The 20,857-nt window shown below is 33.4% G+C and overlaps 1 protein-coding gene across 1 annotated transcript in view; it reads right to left on the bottom strand.

Moving 5' to 3' along the window:
* PPARG (peroxisome proliferator activated receptor gamma) overlaps nucleotides 1–20,269 on the bottom strand; it is a 121,194-nt gene extending 100,925 nt beyond the window's left edge. The window contains exons 1-2 of the mRNA XM_011370553.2: nucleotides 20,168–20,269; nucleotides 1,211–1,283 (exon numbers count right to left, since the gene is read on the bottom strand). The gene's annotated coding sequence lies outside the window, so the exon portion shown is untranslated. The remainder of the gene's footprint in view (nucleotides 1–1,210; nucleotides 1,284–20,167) is intronic.
* Between the last annotated feature and the right edge of the window lie 588 nt (nucleotides 20,270–20,857).

The raw sequence follows: 20,857 nt of genomic DNA on the forward strand, positions 1-20,857 counted from the left end.
TTCCTCCAAACATTTGGTAGTTTCTTAGTCTTTTTTTTTTTTTAAACAGCTTTACTGAAGTATATATGATATACAAAACACTGCACATATTTAATGTATAGTTCCTCAAACTTTAGTTGTCTTTTATGCCCCTGACACTGTTGAAGAATGCTGATCAGTTATTTTGTAGAATGTCTCTCTATTTAGGTTTGTCTAAGGTTTTCTCATGATTCAATTGATATTATGGATTTTTTTGGAAGAATACCAAAGGCATGATGTGATCTTTTCAGGATAATTTATCAGGAGCTATATGAGTTGATATGTCTTATTACTGTTGATGTTAACCTTAATCACTTGGTTAAGGTGGTGTCTGACAGGATTCTCCACTGCAAAGATACAAATTATCCCTTTGTAATTAATAAATATTTGGGGGGAGATACTTTGAGGTTATGTACATATTCTGCTTCTCATACTTTAACCAATTTTACTATTCATCTTGCCTGTAGCAATTATTACTGTGGTTCTTTAATGGCAATTTTCTATTTCCCTCATCCCTTTTATGTTTATTAATTTAAAGTCATCTGTAAGGAAAAATTCTCTTTCCATTTGTTTATTTATTCAGCATTTATTTATATCGGTATGAAATCACATATACATATATATTTATTTGGAGGGCTATACTGATTTTATACTAATGTTTTATTTGGAGGGCTATATAAGTAGCTATTTATTTTATTATTCAAATTATTCCAGCTTTGGCCACTGGAAGCTGGAACAATTTGAGTAATAAAATAAGTAAGTATAGTATTACATTATAACTTCCCAAATGAAACACATATCATGAGTACTGGATAGTGAAGCTACTTGCTCTTTGTAACCAGGAATCATGGTTGCATGGCTTATATGGAACCGAGCAAGACATTTTAATTTTTATCTCAATTTAACCGTAAGTATCATAGGAACCTAAATACTTGTATTTGAGACATTTCTAAGGATATGAGTTATTTTTCAACTTCTAGGTCACCTTCCTATCTTTGTTTTGTCTTAGACAAATATATTACTGTGTTCTCCTTCAAATGACTGGTAAATTATGCCGTAGAAAGTATTCTGATAGTCAAAATAAAAACTCTCAAAGAAATTTTACAATAAATTCTATGAAGAATTTGAATATTCTTTTTAAAAAGGTACTTTTAAATACAAATTTAGTATAATAAATTCTGAGTTTACCTACCGTTAAAGGGCAATTCTTGTTTGAGAAAATGGACTTCTTGTTTATCTGTGGTTTAGAATAGGCTTCTTCAAATCTGAACAATTAAAAAGAAAGAAAAAATTTAATATGCACACATATTCGAAATTCCTAGACAACCTAGGCTGCCAAAGTGTACAAGAACAAATAAATTTATTTTTTTCTGTTGGATTTCATTCTGAATGTTTGCTTTCCCTGAGCTTATTTTTGGATTCTCTAGAAGTAAACCAACAGGCTACCAACTGACTCATCAGTCATGCAGGGCTGTAGAATCTTCCTATAGAGATATGTATTAGATTCATTTCACCTACTTTCCTAGTTCTGTCACTGATCGTGAGTTATGGTCCTCTATCTCATTCATCTTTTACATCAAATTAATAATGACACCTATATTACCATACAGACTTAAGAAAAACTTATGTTAAAAGGATTAATAAACTCAAAAGATAGATGTTTGATCAAAGTTATACACAGCAAAGATGATATTAAAATATAACCTCCTTCTACATGGCACATGGCTGTTAAACCTAAGGTAAAGTACAGTGATGTGTTTATAACTATTTAGGGACAGTAGATGCTGCACATTCCATGTGAAGCAGATTTTTAAAAGGAAGACCCAGAGAGCACATTATCTATGTAAATGTGCCAAAGGTCTTGGGCTACACATCTTTGGCTCTTATGAAGGGATCCTAGAATAGCTGTGCATTCCCTGAAGACAAAACAACATCTATTGCCAAAAGCTTTATCATCAGGGCCTTAACAGTCCCAATATCCAGACTCAATGTTCTGCAGTCTAACCTATAAAAAATTCTAAATTTTTTTCCTTTTTAATTCTGCATCTTTCAATTTGGAATTTGCAAAAACTATTCTGTTATCCATGCATGACACAAAAGTAGTGGATCATGAATATAAAAATTTTCCCCATTTTGATGTTTCTAATATGAAAGAATATAAACTACAGCCAATGTATTTCTTTTGATTATTTGTTTCTCTAGCATTATCTAGTACTTTTGTTTGGAGATGGAAAAACCTCTTAATGTAGACTCAAAAATAAAGTAACAACTTATTTTCAGAACAAGACATATTATTCTATAGAAAGAGCTAATTTGTCAGTATTTTAGAACTGGATGTTTTGTTTTCTGACTAACTGCTCACCTGTATCACAGCAATTTATGTAAACACTCTCCAATTTGTCATCAACACAAAAACAATATCCACATCAAAACTGTTCATTATATATAACATGCATAACACATGAGAAACAACTTTATCTATAATGAATTATCACTTTGATTTTTGTTATTAAGTCAACGAAAAAAGGCTTAAATATGTGAAAACAATAAGAAAGAATATTAATAAAACAAAATCTCTGTCTGAAAAACAAAAGAATGATGACTTCAGGTTAAGATTGTTATACTAGCTTCCCTTGACACTCATCCCAATTTCCCTTTGAAATACATATGAATTCCTTAAGAAATAATGAAAATAAAGAAGGAAAAAAGTAAAGATTTCTGGAAATTGCTATCTATTCCTAGCTTGTAGCCCTAAGAGTTGGCTCAAATAGAAAACTGGGCCAGCTCCTATGATTTTCAGACTGAATTCTATAACCTTTCCCAAAACCCTCTCCCACGGTAAAATCCGTAATCTCCTTTCCCTATCTATTCAGTATTGCGTTGTACCACAGAAGGTATTGTTTCCAGACATAAATTTTATTTATATTTAATATATATTTATATGTTTCTCATATTTATATTTTATTACATTTATATATTTATTTATATATTTCATTCAGATGTTTTATTTTATCAATATAATTTATTCTTTATATTAATATTAATAAAATATAACTATAATCACATTTGTTAATAATTTATACATGTTAATCATATACTTATTAATATTAATTACATTGATATTAATTTTATAAGTATACTAAAATACTATAAAATATACTATAATATACTATAAAGTATAGTATTTATTTTATTATAAGGCAGAAACAAGATCCATTCTGGGGGCAATAAATATCAAGGATTATAGTTTTTTCATGTTATCCATCCGGTCAAGTTAAATTCAATTGGTTTATATTCGTTAGATCATAAATCCTTCTACTCATCCCCATAAGTCAGAGAACTAGGCTGTGAAGATAGCAAACAAGGCCTTCAACATTTCAACACAACCTACAGTAGATAGGGGCTGTTCATATCTAGTTATCCAACATTTTTATTTCTGAAATAGGATTTTCACCAGAATCTAAGCAGATAATAATGCAGCCAAAGGGCAACTTAGTCAGACTAATTTGTCTGAAATGACATAAATGGTAAAGGTTGACGTAAGCAATAAAAAAATAATTAACAATGGAAATGAATGAAAGCTTATCAAAGAATTACTTCCCCCTAAAGCTCTGGACCTAGATAATTTTATAGATGAATTTTTTTCACATTTTCAAGGAAGAGATAATTTTCTTGCTATATAAACTGTTTCTGAGTAGAAAAAGTTCAGTAACCAAAGTAGTTTTTTAAAAGTAGCATAATATTGATATTAAAAACTAACAAGAACAATGAGAAAAATAGCAATCCTACTTATTAATATTAACTTAAAATTATAAATAAAATGATAATCAAAAAAAATTTAATAGTATATTGAAAGAATAAACCATCATAATCAAGTTGGATTTATCACAGAAAGGCAAAGATGATTTAATATTAGAAAACCTAATAATGTGTCACAGCACTAGGTCAAATTTTAAAAGAAACCATATGATTATTTCAAAAATGCAAAAGAATATTCAAAATTCAACATCCACTCTTGACAATATTTCTTTAAAAAAACTAAGTAACTTTAACAGGAATATTTATCTCAAACTTACAACCAGTATCATCTTAACTGTGAAACAGCAGCATTTCCTCAAATGTGTTCTATAACTAGTTCCATAAGATTTTTCCAACAGAAGAGCTTCCACCATAAAACACATTTGCATATGTTGTTCATTTTTGGAGATTAATAAAGTATATTAACATTGTTTATAGTCTATAGGCCCTAAATTTTAAAAAATGGTATAGACAATAATAATCTGCTTAACCGTTTAACTTACTAGTTCTCAAACTTACTTGAACAGTCATTTCTTCACTTTCCATTATTTCACTCCTCAACCCACTTCACTGTGGTTTGTCACTTATCTTTCTACAGAAACTCAAGCAATAGTGACAAGTTGTCTCCTTGCCAAAGCCATTAGACTTTTCTTGATTTTTATTCTATTTATCCAATGGTATGCTGGTAAATGTTTAATAACAGCTCCCCTTGTAGGGAAAAGTACTCTGATTTGTAGTGGTTGCCAATTTCTGTGGTGTAAATACTCCCACTATGGTTGATTTCAGGTTATCAATGTGTTGTCATGGAGAGCAGAGTGGGGAAGAGCTAGTACAGTAGCATACAACAGTAGACAGTATTTTCACGATACAGTTACAATCAATATGAACACCTCAAAAGTGTGTTTATTACCTTCGTTTTTAACATAACTTGTTTAACTGCATTATTAATTGCATTATTAATTTGTGCTTTTTTAATTCCTCTGTGGATAACAATCAGCTCACAAAAATCTGAAAATTTCACAACTGACTTTCACAAGTTGGTATGAGCTGGCTTCAGCACACCTCTGTCTCTTCCTCTTTAGCATGTGACATTATGTCCATCATCTATTATTAAAAGTCTCCTCCCCTAGCTACTCAGAGACCAATTTCTCTGAATTCTTATCCTACCATAGGACTACTATTTTTGTCCCTTTTCTTGGTACCTCTTCTTTCTGAGCCCTTCTATTTTGTGTGCTCTGCAAGTTCCTTCTTGGCCTCTTTTACCCATAAACACACCTACTTACTTGTAGCTCCCAAATCTTGATGTCTAACCACAACTCTCCTCTCAAAAGTTCTAAATCTGTATTTCTAACTTTCTTTTGAACACCCCTACCTGAGTTTCTTCAGGAACCTCAAATTCAACATCATCCAAACTGACTTCTCCCTCTGAAGAATTAAAGAAGCACTATTCAACACATAATTGGATACTCTTCGTTCCCTGCAAGATTAAATGGAATTCTATCCTCTACTCACTCGTCTTTCAAAATACGTTAAAGATTCAATTCATAACCACAAGCAAACTTTCCTTTTTAAAACTTTTCCTCCCATATCCTTTTCTCCTTTCCCTCCAATTTTTTTCACACTCTACTCTCCGAAGTGTCTCCTTCTCCAAAAGCGCTCCCAACTAAACACTTTCTCCATTCCTACCCTAGTAATTTCATAATCTCTCCTTCTTCCTCTCTTTCCCAGCATTTTATTATGTATATCAATTTAAATCTCCTCCAGCTTTTCATGACCAGTCCCTTTCCACTCATTCTCTAATACTTCACAAAAATCTTTGGCGGACAGAGGAAAGTGAAAGTATACGAATACTCCCAAATGACTAATTTTTATCGCATCTAACTAAATACATGGATCTGTCACTGTCCTCCCCTCCTCGAAATTGCTAATTGGTTCCATTAGAGGCCAGACTCAAGATGGACCGATTATAGCCTTCCCTCGATTTTTACAATGGTCATACAAAATTTGCTACTAAATTGACCTCTATATCCTGGGATCACAAAATAAAATGACATCAGATTGACAGGGATTTAAGAGAGAAAAAATGGAAATAAAGAATCTCCTAACAGAAGCTGGTATTAAGTGATGGTAGAGTTACTGAATATGAGTTGAAGATTTGATGTTCTAATTTACCTTGTCACAAGTAACAAAAATAAGTACTTTTGAGTTGCTCACCACTTACAAGACACATAAACTGATTTGCAGTGAACCAGAACAAGTAAAAGTTTAGATCTAATCTGTGGTTATACCTGAATACGGTTATACTTCTGTAGATCTAATTGTTAAGTGTAGAAAGGTGGTAGACTATAGACACCTCATTCCTTGGCAAGTTAAATATTGGAAAATTAGGCTCTTATTAAAGAGGGCAAGACGGTACTGGGTTCAGGTTGCTTGGGTTAAATTCTAGTTTTATCACTTGGCAGCTTATTTTTATCTCTGTGCTTGTTTCTTCATCTGCAAAACAGATAATAGTATACATCTTGTATGATTGTTGGGAGAATAAAATGAAATAACATATGTAATGTGCTTAAAGTAGAGCCTGATACAGAATAAGTGCTCAATAAATATTAACTATTACTATCAATAGCTAAATTACTTTTTTAGTGCTTGAGAAAATTAAGGAAGAGTCCTTTGGAAGGGTGGTTAAATGACATTTTGGCTAAGAATTTAAACCGTGTAGTAGACTAAAGGAAAGAAAGCATTCTCTGAACATGAAATTGTATGGTTATATTTATAAATCCATCATCAATTAAGTTATCCTAATGATTAATGTTACTCTAAAAAGTTAGGATAGATATTTAGGATTAGGAAGTAGAATGAGACTGTAGATTTGAAATGAAAGCAACAATTATTTGCTGAGCATCTGATATTTGTTAGCAGTGTTCTGGGCACTGGGGATAAAGAGTTAACAAAATGGACAAATATTCCAGCTCTTCTGTAACTGCATATAAACAGATGTAATTAGATGCTAAAGGATCATATGATATATCTGTCGTTTGGGAAAAAAGGATAGAAATTAAGGTTGTTAAAGATAAATAGGAGTTATTTCAACAAGCCACTATGCTTTACCAGGATTCATGAGTTAAGGTCTATTTGTCCACTTTTCTCAATTTGAGGACTAGTGATTCAACAATTTTTTAAAAAATCAATCAAAATCCATTTATAAATTATAATCAATTTTATTTAGTCTCAGAAGGAGAAACATAAGCATTTTATTCATGTTAAACTCAGAATAAAAACATCCCTAATGTAAAGTATGGTGACTATAACTGATAACACTGTATTGTATAACTTAAATTTGCTTAGGGAGTAGAAATTAAATGTTCTTACCAAAACAAAAAAACAAAAAGAGAAAGAAAAAAGAAATATGTGAGGTGATAGATGTGTTACATGTTAATTACCTAGATGTAGAGAATCCTTTCACAATGTATACATGTGTCAAATATCCATGATATACACTTCAAATATCTTATAATTTTGTGTCAATTATATCTTGACAAAAATAAATCACTACTTCTTCATTTGATTAGCAGATAAAAATATATTTCATTTCCATATTATAGGTGGTAAAGGGAGAGAATTAAGTATTACAGCTAGAGCAAAATCAAGGGGTATAGGGAAGGAAGGAGGGAGGAAGAAAGGAAGGCCTAGAAATTCAGATTAGTCAGAGGTAAAAACTTTTGATATTTAAGTTCATGCATTCACTTTGGATATAAGCATCAGAATCATCTTGGTATTTTAAATACTGTGTAGAAATTAATAAGCCACCAAAATTATTTAGCCAAAAAATTTCACATTTGTAATTATACATACATGATACCTTCAGGAAACTATCTATGCTTTTCTTTAAACTCACATTTTCCTACTCCTATTCATACTATTTTTCCATTTGAAAGGCTTTGTCCACCATTACCCCACATTCAATGGAGAATATTCAATATCTACTGTGAATCTTATATACCAGGCACTGATCTAGGCACAATTCAAAATTTTACACATATTCCAATGAAAAATATAAGCTGTTTTAATAATACATAATAAAAACGGGCTATTCAATAAAATATTCTACTAGAAGCGAAAAGAATTTTTCTTCTTCAGCTAATCTTTTTCTTCACCCGATACCATAAGCACTAAAATAATCCTTACGAAAATAATGTCCCTTATTTAATTCTTCCAAAATATAGTGAGGTTTTCAATCCTACAGGAATCTAAGTCTTTCAGGTCCTCCAAATGCAATTAATCTGTGACAATTCTAGTTGCTAAATGTTAGTTAAGCTTACAATAACTAAGTCAAATATGGTGAATAATAAAAGCTATGTGAACTTTCACCGACATCAAAATGGAATCACAAAGACATTCCCAAAAAGGCTAGTCATGCCTGGTCTTGATCAACCACAACATTACATCACAAGAACAAGAACAAATGACTTAAAGATCAGCAGCGTGACTGTGATTTACGTAACTCACTTCTGCAGAAATTTGCATTACTTGTGAAAAATATCATGTGGAAGAGGAACTTACTACAAATATTAAAATTGGAAATAAATGTTGGCTGAGAAGGCATTAAACAGTACTTTCTTTAAAAAGAATTATGGAACTAACTGTATAGATATGTTTAAAATAGAATTTGCATTCAAATTTAGTGTAATTACAAGTACGGATGAAAATGGCCAGACACCTAGTATGCATTGGTGTTCCAATACAGTCAAGTGTGAAAGAAATATGTTAGCTATTAAGTTAACATTATAGAATGGAGAATCACAGCACCTTCGAGTTGGAAGGGAACTTATAAATCACCTAGTTAGTTCCTCCTACCAAAGCAAGACTTCTTGACAGATGGTCAGACTCTGCATGAATTTGTCTACTGACATAAAAATGAGTAAAGAAATAGCTGATGACTACCCTATGTGACCCAGTCACTAAGTCTAGTCAACATGTTCTTTAGGGCAATAGTGCTCTAACTCTGGCACAAAGGAATTTTTCTTTTCTTCTTCTATCCATTGTGGATCCTTTTATAATGAAAAAATGCAAAACCATGCATTTGAACATCCCAAGAGTATAAAAGTTTTTAAATGCTTATCCTTAAATCTTTATGTACCTTGTGCTAAGTCAGTAACTAAGAGTTTGTGAGGAGCATCAGTCCATTGACCATACTTGGAGTATCACTCACTGCTTTAGAACGTGTCTCACATTTTTCCTTCCTCTTGGTTTCTACAGGCCCTCCTCATGTTATGTCCAGATTTTGAGATAGCCTCCTAACTGCTTTCCCTGCACAGATTAATCTTCTGACTAAATCATCTCACTCCTCAAGACCTGGAATCTCACCACTCCTTATAAGATAAAATCCACACTGCTTTGCCTGCATTCCAGACCCTTTCTCATCTTACCTAAAATCTACCTTTCTAAACATATTTCTCACTAACTCACATACATGTACTATCCACATCAAATAGGTTGATCTCTGCAAAGGTCCCCCGCAAATCCGTGCTTATTCTCTTGCCCAGGCTTTGTTTACTTACACTGGAAATTCTTTTCCTCTTCTCTTCTGCTATCTCAATTCCTGAACTTTTTTTTTTTTTGAAGTAAAATTTACAGAACATAAAATTAACTATTTTAAGTGCACAAGTCAGTGGCATTTAGTACATTTTTAAAGCTGTACAACCATCACCTCTGTCTAATTCCAAAACATTTTAATCACCTCAAAGGGAAATCCTGTACCCATTAAGCAGTCACTCCTCTTCCCCCTTCCCCAGGCCCTGGCAACCACTTATTTGCTATCTTTATGGATTTGCCTATTCTGGATATTTCATATTAATGGAATGGTACTTTGATTCTCTTTTTTGTTTCTATTTCTGTATATTTTTTAGTTTTGTTTTTTTTTTCATAAGGTTACTCTGGCAATTCCTGACTTCAAAGTCGAGTTCAATTCCTACCTTCTCTACAAGGTTTGTTCCGGCTACACCTCCGTGACACACTTATCTTGCCATTCTCTGAATATTTATAGCATTTGTTTTCTGCTTTACTTAGTTTAGTCCTTAATCATATACTGCTTTGAAATGTTGGTTACAACAATTAACTTTACCCCTTTTTGATTCATGTAGATTATAAACTCCGAGTTCTTAGAGCTTTGGTGTCTTCCTTTGTTCCTAGAATCCACTTGAACATGTGTGCAATTCATTGTGTGTGACCATATATGAATGAACATTAAGTTAATGGAACTGAAGTATGGGTTGTCAATGAAAGCTTCACACCTGTTTCAGTTTTTCATCTCTCCTTCTATCATGCTGTCCTCCCTGCCCCTCTACTATAGTGTCTAGTAGGGTACTTCTTTGTCCTACCTAGTAGGAGATGAACAGATGTGGCTGCAAGAGGCTAAGGGGAGGATGCCCAAGGGTTGAGAGAGTACAAATTCCCTGCATTGATCTTCCATTGATAGACTCCTACATCCACAGATGAAGGCGTACTAAGAAGAGTGGGTGTGCAGAGATATCGCAATGCCACATTAAAAAAAAAAAGTTAGTCTATTGCTTTGCTTTTATATGTAAATCAGTTCCTTTGGTATTTTGATTTAAAGTTGCTCATAAACCCACATCTACCTTGTAAAATGAGATTAACTGCTAAGTAATGATGATGATAATACTTGTGATTCATATATGAAATAGCTGAGCAATTATTTTATGTATTAGAAGCAAATAGGCCCAAACTTGACAGTATTTTAGCTAACACTTAACAAAAAGTTTGAAAGGGAACTAGTTTTATTCTATGCATGAGCAATAAATCTAACATTTGGTATTGTACACTACTGCGAACTTTTCTCTAGCAGTAGTACTAAACAGAATTTGTTACAGTTGTCGTTGGAAGCCTCCAAACAAGAATGTAGAACAGTGCTCTGGCCCTCAGGCCACTTAAAACCTGTTCTTCTGACCAGAACAACTAAAAGATCCAACATAGAATGCTGAAGTCTATAATTAACATTTGTTTTCCTTTTTCATATCCCATTTTGCTGCTTTAGAATAGCAAAATGTCTTCTGGCATTAATTTCATATCATTATGTATCATAAAAAATGTTACATAAAATAGAAATTAACATTTTAAAGAGTAATTTAGAGAATTCCCTAAAAATGCAGGCAACCGTAGCACTGAGAATCTCAAACAAGTGATACTGATAAAGCAAAACTTGTCCTCAAAATCAAATCAAGTTTTAGAAGTATTTAAAGAGTACTTATACTACACTCAGTCCCCCAAGTTATAGGCTGTGAATTAGGGAAGGTATGCAATGCATATATATGTAAGAGGAATAAAAAATATAATACTTATTAACATTTTGTCTGGTACATAGAACTTGTACATAAAACTATAAGACATGATAGCAAATGTCATGTATAATATCCACATTAGATTACATTTCAGAATAGATCTACCTTCTGTTTTACTTTGGCTAAGATTAAAACTAGCTTGTGTTTTCTGAATTCAAAAGCTGGTGGCCAGGGTAAATATTTCACACACATGTTGTATGACAAAGAAAATCATCCTGACATTTAAAAACTGAATGTGCATAATAAAAACAAATTGTGTGTATGTATTGTGCTTTGTTAGGATCAAAGATGGTTCCAGCAGGCATAGTGGAATACACAGCATGAATCATGTGCATGGCCTGACGACACAACCATGCCAACATGCTGTGTTCAATCATTTAGTCATTTTCTCAACTTTTACTGAGTTCTGGTTATTTGCCTGTCTAGTGCTAGATGCTGGTTCATCTGCCCAGCATGGTGTAGTCTCAAAACTGAAAAGCACCTGTCTTACCATCTACAAGGCCATGATTCCAGGTGGATGGATGTTGTTTCCCATATAAAGATATCTAGTGCTGAAAAGCAAGTGATCATTCAATAAATGTTTATGGAGTTTATGGAATTGAATAAACTGTGATGAAATTTGTAAAATTTGAAAGTTTTGGTTGCATCTGCATTGAGTTGCACTCCAATATTCCATATCACCCTATACATGAAAATAAATTCCATTTAACTTCATTTTAAATCCTTTAAAATTTATTTTCCTTTCATGTTCAGAATTTATTCTACACTTAGATATCAATAAGATATTTTCTATCAATTTAAAGACAGAACTGAAATTATAGTTGGACAATTTGATTGTGAGTATAGAAGTTGGAAATAGCTATAAAATTAATTTGACCAAAGAAAGGTCATTTGAAATAGGATCTGGGTCTCCTTTTACTCAAATATTATATTCTAAATATGGAGATGTTCTTCATAGACTTTTAAAGGAAAGTAGCTAACTATATTTCCCAAAGAAAAAAGTTGTTTTGTTCTTTTTTAAAAATTTTAATGGGATAGTCCCAGTGAACTTTGTTTCACATTTTTGTTAGGTGTAAATAATGTTTTATAAATAAAGATATGAACTAAATTGACTTGGACAGTTCACCATTTAAAGAGATCTATTATGAGAGCATTATAACATAATCCTTCTGTAAAGTGCATGATCACCTTGTCATTTGGATTTTCCAGAATAGTAATACCTTATTAACAAATGATGCATGCTACCTCCTTTGTTAATAATTTTATTACAAAAAAATAATGTAATAAATACATCATATATAATATATAATACATAATACACACGTGTGTGTGTGTGTGTGTGTGTGTGTGTGTGTGTGTGTGTGTGTGTAACCTAAAATAATATAATAAGAGATCTAGGAAAAATATCCCGGGACACAGGTTTTCCTCTAAGGCACACTTAACTCAAAGGTAGCCACCCAACTTCATGTTGGCCTAGCACTGCTATCTAGAAACAAGGCATGGGTCAAGACTGTGGCCTCCCCTTAGTCACCATCTCTCCCACTAACGTTCTTGTTAATATAGGTAACAATGACCGTAAACTGCAGGAGGGATGAAATCTGTGTGTCTTATTCATTGCTTTATGCTCCTTCTTTAAAACAGCTCTAGGCACAAGGTAGGAGCGCAATAAATATTTGTTGAATGAGCGAATCTTCATTAAAAAGGCACTTCTTCTCAAAATTGTTCCTTGAGGTATCATATTAGGTTTGTATAACCCATAAACAAATTCTAAGAGCTATAAACTGAATTTTGATAGCTGAGGTTTAACTTGAGCTATATTAAGCAATAAATCATCAGAAATGGGGGAAGCAGAAAGAAGAAATATTTAGTATCCCTGATATGAAATTTCTAAAACATTTTAGAACTTTGTTTTTATTTAGATAAAATTATTCTAAAGTCAACAGGCTGATACAAGTTTCTTAAAGAAAATGACAGGAAAAATGTAACCTGTAATCTGGGTCAAAGTCAAACCACTTAAATTTCCCTCTGGAATTTCTAAAACAATGAAACAAAAGAAAGGAAAAATTAATTAATTTGAATTAATTTTTCCGTGTGTGTTATACATGTGTGTATGTGTGTATATATATTATACATAGATATATAGATATATCTTGTACAGTGTTCACTCAGAGGTCTGACTAGATTTTGGAAAACCTCTACTCATTTATTTTTTAAATTATTATCACAGGTTACATCAACGTCTCACAATGACCACCTGTAGTAGAAGTTTACCTTTACATGCTTCTGCATCAGCTCTTTATGATTACAAAATTTTAGAATTAAAAAAACTATTGACAGTCACTAGGAAGAGTATGTTTCCTAATATTATTAAACTGAAATTAAGGTTTACAAATCCATATCTTATAAGTCTGTTTAATGTGAATCCTCTAAGGGCGGAGCATTCTCAGTGATCTTATAAAATCCAGTCTTTGAAGTTGTACTCTTTGAACTTGCAGGCTCAGAATCCTAGCAACCATTCTAAGGTGAGAAGAACCAGTGACACTTGGACTAAGAAGTGAGCAAACTAGCTTCTCTTGACATAAGCGTATTGACAGGAACACTGAGTTTCTTTAAGTATAAAACGTCAAACCAATAGGGGTAATTTTACAGGATGATCCCCAGAGATTCTACTAATGGGGAGACTATGGCAAGGAACAGTAACTAAAGGGAGGGGTAAGGCTACTAAAATAATACAAACTAAGTGCACCAATGGGCTCCATGCTATCATCTTGGATGCAGTAATCATGTTGGGCAAGGGGTTCTAAAACAGTATACATCAGAATTCCCTCATAATTTCTGATTTAGTAGGTCTGGGGTGGGGCCTGAGAATTCGCATTACTACAGAGTTCCTGGATAATCCTGATGCTGCTGGTCCAAGGATCACACTTTGAGAACCACTGCCTTAGACTATTTCTGTGTTCTTATTAAAATATTTATTGAGTGCCTATATGTGCTTTATGCTGTGCTACATGTGGAGATAGAAAGAGGAATAAAATGCAGTCAATACTTGTTTCAAGAAACTGTACTACGCTAGTTCTAAAAGCCAACAATTTGGACCCTCTTGTAAACAAAGTTTAAAAATATATTATATTGCCTTTAAATAAAGCCAGGATGTTTCTAATCAGTTCCAAATGCTTTAGGAAAACGTGTAGTAATCCTACATTGGCAAATGCCTGGGTATATTTTTCGTTCTTCTGGATTTCATTGGCATATGCAAATAATTTGTTAAAGCAACTTCTTCATTTATATATACACTATTCATGTATTTTCTCTTTCATAAACTCTACTATATAAAACAAGAATTTATATAAGTACTTTTCTATAAGCAATCAAAAACATGTTTATACAGGTAATTATCAACTGACAGAAAAGAAGAACATTTAGTCAGGTAACACTTTGGGATTCTGTGCTTTACATTCAGACTTCCGCAACACTGTGGAAAAAGTGAATGACAAGTAAGATATATGCTTAGTCATAGGCATGTGGGTGGCCCATATCTAACTGTTTAACACTACCTATCAGCTGAATCACAGAATTAGTGAACCTGCTTTTGAGGTGGCTACTCAAGCTTCTGTTTCTAACAGAGATGTGTTGGCTTGCCATACTATTTTTGGCAAAAAATAAAAGAAAAAAATAAAGCACGTATGAAATTTTATGATCTGTAGATCTGCTAAAGTATTAAGCATTATTATTACTTCTTTGGCGTATTTTCCCTGATGAGATTAAAAGAGTCCACTCATTTCGAATTATTATTAAGCTACTTTAAAAGTCTGGAAGAACTAACCAACTCATGAAGAGAATAGATAATCTGCTTAACACCGCAGAGAAAATAAACTACAGTGAGAGGAAATATTCAGACATTTGATTACATTAACCAACAACTAATTCGTAACCTTAATTTTGATAACATTTCTTAGGTAAACTGATGTTTGAGAATAACAACTTGTTTTCTTTGAAAGAAAAATGGTTCAGGGAAGAATTACAACATGCTGATTTTCAAGAGAAAAATAAAGGCAGGTATGGGAGACTAGATAGAGCCTTTCCTATCACTACCACTTGAAATGGCTATTTTCATATCTTGTTTCATGAAGGCTGGTTTATGGAGAAATTGGGGCATGAATCATTTTACTTTTCTTTTTCCTTCTCCTTGTCCCTTCTTTCAAATTCCAAGTGTGTTTTTTATTCTTTGAAGGCCTCGTTTTCAAGTAGCAAGGGAACTAGGAACTGACCTCTGAAATATTTGCTGATGGTGATTTAAACAATTAACCTTGCTAGAAATATTGGCATTATGAAAGTGAACTCCAAACTTGCAAATGAAAAAGACAGTTTTAGAGGTGGAACGACAGCCAGTGGGGTAGGGTCAAGGTTAAGGGGTTCTTTCCAGGATTTCATCATTGCACTCTGGCAGTCTGATAGGTACGTTTCCTCACTGACTTGACTATAAAGAAAAATTTATTCCTTAAACATACAGGATAAGAATAACCTTTTTCCATTCACTTTCCCAGAGGCAACTTATAGAGCTGGAGATAATAACAGTGCTAAGTGGCAACTTTAGAATTTAAAGCTTTTCTAAAATTCTATGATGTCACCAAAGAGCAGGGTACATTCTTAGAAACCAACCTTATATTTTAGGTCTATGCACAGGAACTATGAAACCTGCTGATTGTAAGAGCTGAGCATACAGAAATCTCTTACACTCCTACTCAGGGTATTCCCCTATTTTTCTACCTCCCTCATTATCTACCATCTCCTTATCTGTGGTAAACTGCGAAGGACTTCTCACCCCAGGTTTGTACTAATCTGAACTCTTCCCAGAAGGTTAGAAAATTAGTCTCAATAAGTCTTACCTATATAGTACAATTCTCCTAGAGGAATCCACAAATTAGTTATTAAAAAATAAAAAAACTCAGTTAAAACCAGCAATGAATTTATTTGCTAAAATCAATGCAGTGGAATAAAAATGTTTCCAAAACAGATACTGAATTCAATTGAATTAAACCATTAAATGATCTAGTTTAAATCCTGAGCACAAGGTTTTAAATCTTTATTTTAACCGATTCATGCTGCATGAATTGATGACTTCACCTCTTTCCTTTATATCTGAGAAATTATAGTAGGAGATGGAAATTCATTGCACCCTATCCTCCGAAAAAATTTTAAGTTGAGAATGGCCTGGTCACTGGGAGAGCTGAAGGTACAGCAACGACTTTGAGAAAGTCCATTTGGACTTTTGAGAAAGTCCAAATAATATCATTAAGGGAGTGGAAGTTAATACCACTCTCAACTCCCCCACCCCCAAAAGCAAAGCTACAGAAAAAAATGGAACATTTACCTACAGGCACTGGCTTAAGTCTTTCTTTGCCCCCTGCTTCCACTTCCGTTTAGTTATATTCCTACTTGGGCTTTGTAGCTCTATATTCCAGGAAAATAGTGGGGTTCAGGCCTGGAACCAAGTCCCTTACTTTCTTGTACAGGGGTCAATTCATAATAAAATGTATTATTTAACAACTCACAAGGAGAATTTAAAATGTATTATTTAGATGATGCATGGTTAATTACATGCTTTTCCAATTACTCCCTACTAGTAAATTGGTGGGTTATTAGGAGACATATTCACTTTTCAAGTCACCAAAAGCCTACCTTTCGGTTACAGCTTGTTAGAAGGAGACCCAGTTTTTACAAGCGCAAGTCACTATTTAGTTTTTTAGGCTGTGATACTAAACTGTCTTTTGATCTGAAGGATCGTAGCCCTTATTATACAACAAACTTGCTCCTGGGTAACATACAATAAACATTCACAGAGTACACCATAAATATATATAAAGTACAGAACTTTATCAAAAACAAAAAAGGACTATCTGTGCCTTCTAGACGCATTAGACATACAATACGGACAAAAGAGGATCCGCACTATATCTAGTCACAAACATATAATCAATAAAACAAACATAATTATTAGGCTGATTTCTATTCGAAGTCATCAGGGAATGATGACAATTTAAAATCATATAACAATGAAATATTTCCAGAAATAATTTATAAATTGATCATCACACAGCAAGCATTATCTTCAGTTCATTCTTAACAATAATCGCAAAATTAGTACTACGGTGAACTATTAACATTTGTAAGAGTTACTTAGCTATAATGCAGATAACTATGAAGGTTCTCTTTAAAATATTTGCTCAATTAAATTCAGGGCCAAGGTCATATCATTTAAGATACACAGGTTTGTTGATAAATGTCTTAAAATCATGCCCCCCAAAAAGCACAAAACAATAACTACAATATTTTTCCCATTTCACAGATAAGGAAATGGAGAGTTAGAAAGGATAAGTCACTTGCCCCGCTATAATAATTGAAACTGTTAAAAATGTAAACACTTTCTCAATTAAATAACCAGTATTAAAGTATTAGTGCACATTGATTGTTGAAGAAAAATTTTGAGATTACATAAACCCATTTTTAAATAAAAAAATAATTTAAGCATATATTATTATTGGCGATAGTCGTCTTAATATCTACAAAAGTCTTCCCAAGATATGGTGTATTGTATTTGAGTCGATTTCCTTCCAAGAACCTACTAAAGTATATTAGGTAAATAAAACATACAACAGAATATTTTTATTAATCTTAAACCATATGCCATATAACTCTCCCAAATCTACTTCTGTATTGTGATGGAAAACAAACATTAAATAAGAAACCCCCAGGAGGATTACAAATAATCTTCCACTAAAATTTATCTAGAATGCTATGAAACTAACTGAAGTATGATAAGTTGGGGCTATCTATGCTTGCAAGATGGTTATTCACAGATCTTATTGTACTTTTGTGGAGTCAAATTCCTCAGTTTTAAAGGACCTTTGTAAGCATTTTAAATCGCTGCTCTTTTTGTTGTTTTTCAACCTTAAGAGGGAGAAATGAACAGCTCAAAAGGTCAACCAGAAAAGCAAGTTAGAAATTCAGTTTTACAATTTTTAAGGCGGAGGGCATATGTTTACGCTTATAGACTGGTAACTTAAATCAAGTTTTCTTGATTAGTGATTTAAAAAAATCCTCTACAACTAATATTTATTTAGTAGAATCCTGAGACCAAAAATTTGTTCCAGTACATTTGCCACACCTTATGACATATATTTCCAAGTTTAAGCGACAATGAATTCAGCAGAAGAACACTCATAAATTAGAATGACTGACATTTTCTGTTCTATCTATTGGGCATATGCAGATCCTATGAAAGAAACAAAAGTATGTGCAAGCATATACAAAACATTTGTGAAGTATTATTTTAACATTTTTTTCCCTACCTCACGAAAGTCTCCTGTTATTAACAACGATTTCACAATTTGAAAACTAAATGAAATGTATCATTAATACTTGTATCGGTTTTCATAGCAGTGCCTTTCACACCACTTTCACGTGCATAATTATCTTGATAATTAAGTTAGTGGCAAACATCCTTATTTTCAGAGAATTACAGAAGAGAGAAAAATAAGTATTTGCTTTTAATCATATTACTTATTAATTAAAAGCAATTAGCTGTGATCAGTAATGCATTTCTAATGCATATTTCTAAAGTTACACTTTTTATTCTGTATAAATTTTAATATATAGGGATAATATAATTTTAACATCACAGAAATTTTGAAAATATTGATTTTTAAAAATTATCATTTACCATTTCAATGTAATTCTGAAATATACAAAGAAATGAACATTAACTAGTCTCTTCAAAGAAAATTGTATTTAATTATTAAAAATATCAATCGCAGTTTTAACTTAGAAATTATATTCTTTTAAATTTAAAAGAATGAAAAAACTGACCAAAAAACTTAGCCGAGAATTCTCCAAACCTTTATACTTCACTGATGCCATGCTTTTACAGTAGTTATCGTAAAAGCTAGAAACAAACTTAAATATGAAAGTCTTGATTTAAAAATTAAATCAACATTTTTTCCTACTAGTGAGTTGCAAAGGATTGAGTAGTCAATCACGAATTGACTCTCAGATCTTTAAAGATATAATTATCAAAAATGGAATATCAGATATTATCTAACTTAAATAGAGGATAAAAATTATGTGAAGTACACAGTAAGACAAAAATGGATGGTTTTGTGACAAACTTCACTTTTTGGCTAACAAGATTAGTTTTAAAATTTTGTATATTAAAGAACACTACGGAACGGCTAACCTTTAGAGTGAATCTGACTGAAACATACAACACAAAAATTGTTCTAAAACTTGAACAGGATCTTTTGAAATATCACTTCACATGCTAACTGGGAGTATCTATGAGTATTTTCTATAAAACTTTCATAGGAGAGAAAGGTATTTCTTTAAGAGAGAAGCCACAGTGAGTGTCTATATCAGTCTCTGTACAAGAGGGTTTTCTAGATAATTTAGCACCATCAGGTTGGTTCTGCTTTTAGTTAGCAATTGATCACTTCAATATAGACAGGAACACTGCCACAGAATACATGAGATCTGTCGAATATCTGCCCAGGTCCTTGTAAAGGTAAGCTAGTCATTGTTCTCTCAATAACTCGTTACAATTTGTTTCATAAATGATAAAAACACTTGACATTAAAATAATGTACTCCAAAATCGGGTTTCTCCAGCAATAGGTTTCACACAACTCAGTTCATCATCTTGCCTGTTTTTGTCTCCAGATGATAATTTACACAAATTAATTGTACATTTTGTCTCCAAGCTTGAAAGGAAAAGAAGAAAAACTTCAGCTTCTTAACACACTACTAGTTTTTGACTTTATTCACCTAAAATAATTGACACTATTTTTCCAACCATTAAACTCAAGTGAATTAGATTCTCACCGTAAAGCAAGAGCACATCAAAATAATAACGATATAATACGGTCACCATCATCGTCATCTTGCAAATTTTGGACACATCACCAACACATTTCAACAGAATGCAATCACAGTGAGCCGACTCACCTAAGCACTGGGAGTTAACAAGAATTTAGAAATGCAGCCTTCTGATTCACCAGCAGAGGTAAAGGCCCCTTCTTTACCTAACTGACCTTATATAAAAGCAGCAGATAGGTTACTCCCAGTTTCTGCCTCCTTAACCTTAGGCTCCTCCCCAAATACCAAGGCATAAAGTACCAAGACTACACACCCACCTTGCACTCCCTGCACTGAGGGACCATGATTTCTCTACTCACTTCGATTAGGCTACAAAGAGCAGTAGTAAAGCTTGTGGGCAAGAATGGGGGCCCGCAACACGCTAACGCTCTCTTTACAAACACCGAGTGGGAGGGGGCCGCCCTCTCCGTTCCCGACGACTCTCGCCCCCAGCCCCCACTCGGCTCAGGGCCAGCAGAATGCTTAAGGGCACTGGGACTGGATGACCCCAAGGGCGCCCCTAGATTAAACTGTCACCACGACCCCACCAAGATTGCCGCCTAGGTTCTGCAGACTGAGCAGAATTCCACGGCCGCCAGACGGCCACGCACACGGTCCCGCGCTTCTGCCCCCACAGTTCCCCGCGAGTCGCTCCGGGACGCCTGCGCACCTCGCCGTGGTGCTCGGAGGTCCCGGATTCTCTCGGACCCCCACTCAGGGCAGCCCTGGACGCACGGGCGCCCGGGGCGGGACCGCCGCGCTCCGGCGCGCCTCGCGTGC

This window comes from Pteropus vampyrus, unplaced genomic scaffold (genome assembly GCF_000151845.1).
Source record: "Pteropus vampyrus isolate Shadow unplaced genomic scaffold, Pvam_2.0 Scaffold171, whole genome shotgun sequence".
NCBI lineage: Eukaryota > Metazoa > Chordata > Mammalia > Chiroptera > Pteropodidae > Pteropus > Pteropus vampyrus.